The following is a 4,347-nucleotide window of genomic DNA, read 5'->3' as shown; positions in this document are numbered from 1 at the left end:
TACTGCTTCCCTCTCCTTTCAAACTGACGCAACTCTACTCCAACACCTCTACCTTTTCCCCCATACTTAATTGTGGGGAGTCTTATCTACAGTAACTTTTTTGGTTTTTTTATTTTGGCCACCTTACTTTTTTTACGTTCCTTTCTTCGACCTGTCTTTCATATAGAATTGTTCTTTTCAACAGGTCCTTATATTTTTTTTACACTTTGCCATATTGTTTTCATTTGTTTTTCAGTCGGTTGCTCCCTCCACCGCCTCTCCCACCTGATCAGATAATCAGATGTTGCACCGCCATGGACATAAGTCATTATCTTTCTCCCTCCATTAAATCGCAATTAAATATCGACGACCCTTCACTTATTCCCCTATTCCACTGGCAATAGATATCACCGCCTCAATACTGCTTCCCTCTCCTTTCAAACTGACGCAACTCTACTCCAACACCTCTACCTTTTCCCCCAATATAGGTGACTTCCTAGGATGAATATGCTTCGGTTGACGTTTTTCTGACTCTGTGTCCGTCGGCTTTTTATTTAGCAAGGTCAAAGAAATGGTGAAGGAGAAACCGACGAGTACTTTTGGAGCACGGTGGGTTGATTTCCCCCTGATTTTTAGGGTATGTAGTTCTAAATTATTGGTTCCTTTATGAGTATTTTATAGCTCAATTTTAATGTTCTTAGGAAGCAGGACTCGGATGGATTTGCAGGCACCACGATTATAGCTCAATTTCAGCACTCATCGTTGTGTAACACCGCCTCCATCACTTTTGTATCACTGGCGAACCCTTCCGTCCCTTCATGTCTTCTCCGGTAAGTGTGATTACAAAACGAATTTAACTGATTTCTGTGTATGAATTAATAGTAAGTTGATAAATCGTTATTATTCTGCTTAGTAACTTTTTTGTTGATTTGAGTGTGAATTTTTTTATATGTATGTGTGAATTGTTTATTAGAATACAAATTTTATCTTTTTTCTGCTATTTCATTTATGCAGAAAACAAAACCAACACAACATACTTTTTGGGGGATTAATGAACTTTGGAATTGAAGTATGCAGATTTGATGATTTGTTTTGCACACCATATGTTCGATAAAATGCTTGAAACAAAAATGGATATTTCTTTTTCATTAAAGCCCATGTACGTGAGAAAAGCATAAACAATACTTATCTATATTGCGAAAAATCAGTAATGGAATTGAGTAATTATATGTAACCAACACTAACCTGATGATCCAGAAACCACAGTCCGCCATGTGGAGATTTAGTTGGGAGGCGGAATTCAGTCATCTGCTTACTGTTGTAAATACATTCTTATATAGGAAGGAACACTTATGATTTAACCCATCTAAAGTGAAAGCAAGGTATGCCTTTCTTTTCCCTTTTAAGAGTAGAGTTAATGCTTTTTCGTTTCTTCACATTTTTTGTAAATACATTACATATGAAATTTTTTAGTTGTACAATGAGTTAGACAGGTTTTGTGATGCTGGTATTTATGGTATTATTCATGTAAAATCATGATGACTAACTTCTCTTAATTATAACAATTCCTTATGACATTGATGTATAGATTTACACTCTCTGTATGTGTGATTTACACTTTCTCTCTATGTATGTGTACGCATATGGAATTTTTGTTTGCCTAAATGTTTTGTTAATATTATAATGTATTTGTTATATTTGCCTAAATGACTGTAAATGCTACTTAGATTTTGATTGTCATGTTTATCCATATTTGTTTTCTAATAAAAAACGATTTTCTTTTGTGATGTTACTTGCCACATGTATGGGCAGATGAGAATTTTACATGTTATTGGTTAAAATTTTCAATGTACTCATTTGTTTTGTGACAGTTAGATTTGAGTTCTTAGGAAACTTTGAGAACATTAGCTGGATAATGCTTCACCAAGCTGTCGAATAGGCATTAGCCTCCATCAAATGAGTTAAATCTTATAGCTAATAATGATATATTGATATCAAAAGAAAAAAAAATCCTAACTGTTAACTATGTTGAAAAGGAAGTCTGTGGTCTTTTCTTATATTCCTAATTGGTCTAATGCCATCTTTTTTTTTTATTACCTGAGGGTATTCTTCAAACTCTCACCTAATGTTTATATTAGCAAAGTTTGTGGAAGAAAATGTATCCATAGACATGAATCTTTATCAAATTGTGAGAAAGTATACTTTTTATGCAACAATTTTTTATAGAAATGTTCATTTTGATTGTTTTTTGAACCTTGATTTCGGAGTTTTGGGATTGGATCTTGAAACAATTCTCAGGAGAAATCGAAAGCATTGACAGGGTAAGAAAAATTCAAAGACATGGACATGAATCTACCATTATCTCAAACAATTCAAAGTAATTAATAGTTTAATACCTTTAAATATTTATTTGTTTTGTCTCTATCAACTTATCTTTATAATTTCCAAAATATACTTCAAAGTTGTTTATTTCTTACGCGGGATTGTAACTTGGTAACAAAAAAGATGCTTGCCTTCCGTATTAGCTCTGCCATCGTAACAAGCCTCGATTGTGAGTATTTCTAGATTATTTACTATAATTCAGTAATTTTAAAGATAAAAAACATTTGTGTTTTTAACAAACTGTAAAATATGTTTTGTGTCATATTAGCTTAAAGGATTCTTAATGCGGGTGACAGCACATGATCTTCCCGTTGAATCAACCTTACCGATGAATTACATCTGTTGTTATATCCCAGGTAAATCCTATATCACATATGACAGTTTTGTTAAGTATAGATGTCCACAGAAAAGGTTACTTATTCTATTAAGACTTTTTTTATGTATAATTGTTATGAGAAAGGCACTTGGATGAGGAACAACAAATTGAGATGAATTGGATAAAAAACCAAATCGAACCGAATCATGTGAAGATGGGTAACAAAGGTTCGGTTCAAGGGTAACCGCTAAATTTAAAAAAATCAGAAAATAGGAAGTGGAAGTGCAAGCAGCCAATCAGATGGTTTAATCAATGATAATGGCACGTGTGGTCCTGCTGATAAGCATATTTCTTAATATATTCCTCATTTTTTTTATAAAAGGAATTATGTTATGCATATGACTTCTTAATATATTCCTCCTTTTTTTTATAAAAGGAATTATGTTATGCATATGACCATGTCATGTTGAAGGTTTATTACCTCAAACAACCTTCAGATCACAAATGATATTTTTTGCAACCTACATAGATCAAAGCTACTTCTAAGCAAAAACCAAATCTTTGCAAAAAAATTTATGACCATTTTAACCTTTTGATGGTGGTTATGTTCATTTGATAAAGACAAAGGATCAGGTAACAACAACAGAAGTAGTTGGCTCTACAATGGTTGCATGTAATGCTTTGAAGTTGGACAACACTATAATTTTTAAAGGTGTTGTATCAAAAATAAAAAACGGCTGACATGGAACTTTTTACTTGATTTTTTTTAAGGAGTGATGTAAAGCACATATGCTGCTCAGCTTAGAAATCGCATTGTACTCTGGATGGAATTGCTATAATTAGATGGATATTAAAGTAAAATGTCATGATAAGAAGAGATGAAAGTGGAAAGCTATAATAAACAAATAGGTGAAGGTATGTTGTTGTTTCTTATATTCACTATTTCAAATTTAAGGTAAATGCTAAAAACAAATTCATTAAGAAGAAGTGAAAGTAAAATGCCATAGTAAATAAGTCAACAAAAGTATCATTTAATCCCTTTAAACTTTTCAGGAAATCTACCAAACGTAAACTGTCATTTGCTCCGGGTTTTATGGAAAACTTCATAATGAACTGCATTTTTAACTTTGTGACATGAAAGGCACGAACTCATTTGGCATATAATTGTGGCCGACGTGGCCTTACAAATGATTTGCAAGCCACGGATGGAGGTGGTCTAAGGACATGTAAAATTGTAAACATTGCTTTTAAACTTCTAATAAAAAATTAATAAATAAAATGTTATTAAAATAAATGATTTGCAAGCCACGGATGTAGGTGGTCTAAGGACATGTAAAATCGTAAACATTGCTTTCAAACTTCTAATAAAAATATAATAAATAAAATTATTAATAAAATGTGTTGTTGAATATTTTTATTATTATTCATGTGTTAGTTGAATGAAAAACAAACTTCTTAATGAGTGGCGATCACTGGCATTATATGTGCGATGTTATCTTTATGGTTTTGATAATCAAAGTTGTTGGTGTATACACTAATTTGATAATCAAAGTTGTTATTTTAAAGTTTTCGGTATTTGTGTTCAAGCAATTGGTCCATTCTTTTCCAGTTGAATAATTATTTATCCGATTCCATATGATCCTTACTGTGGTAATAGAGTTGTATGTATC

The 4,347-nt window shown here is 32.2% G+C and overlaps 1 long non-coding RNA gene across 7 annotated transcripts; it reads left to right on the top strand.

The window, feature by feature from the left end:
* LOC145159372 (uncharacterized) lies at positions 1–3,971 on the top strand. Of its 7 annotated transcripts, none has more exons than XR_013737670.1 (8): positions 1–91; positions 236–588; positions 681–809; positions 994–1,138; positions 1,237–2,530; positions 2,630–2,717; positions 3,449–3,592; positions 3,731–3,971. It is a non-coding gene; the product is annotated as an uncharacterized LOC145159372 (long non-coding RNA). The 7 variants fall into 7 exon arrangements; XR_013737672.1 differs by lacking the exon at positions 1–91 and having other exon boundaries at positions 153–588; positions 1,237–2,356; positions 2,442–2,530; XR_013737675.1 differs by lacking the exon at positions 1–91 and having other exon boundaries at positions 151–588; positions 688–809.
* Positions 3,972–4,347: the final 376 nt, after the last annotated feature.

The sequence above is a fragment of the Lactuca virosa genome, chromosome 2 (genome assembly GCF_052849685.1).
Source record: "Lactuca virosa cultivar CGN04683 chromosome 2, Lactuca_virosa_CGN04683_v6, whole genome shotgun sequence".
Classification (NCBI taxonomy): domain Eukaryota; kingdom Viridiplantae; phylum Streptophyta; class Magnoliopsida; order Asterales; family Asteraceae; genus Lactuca; species Lactuca virosa.
The sequence above is the reverse complement of the archived record's forward strand: the minus strand, read 5'-3'. Positions and strand labels throughout refer to the sequence as shown.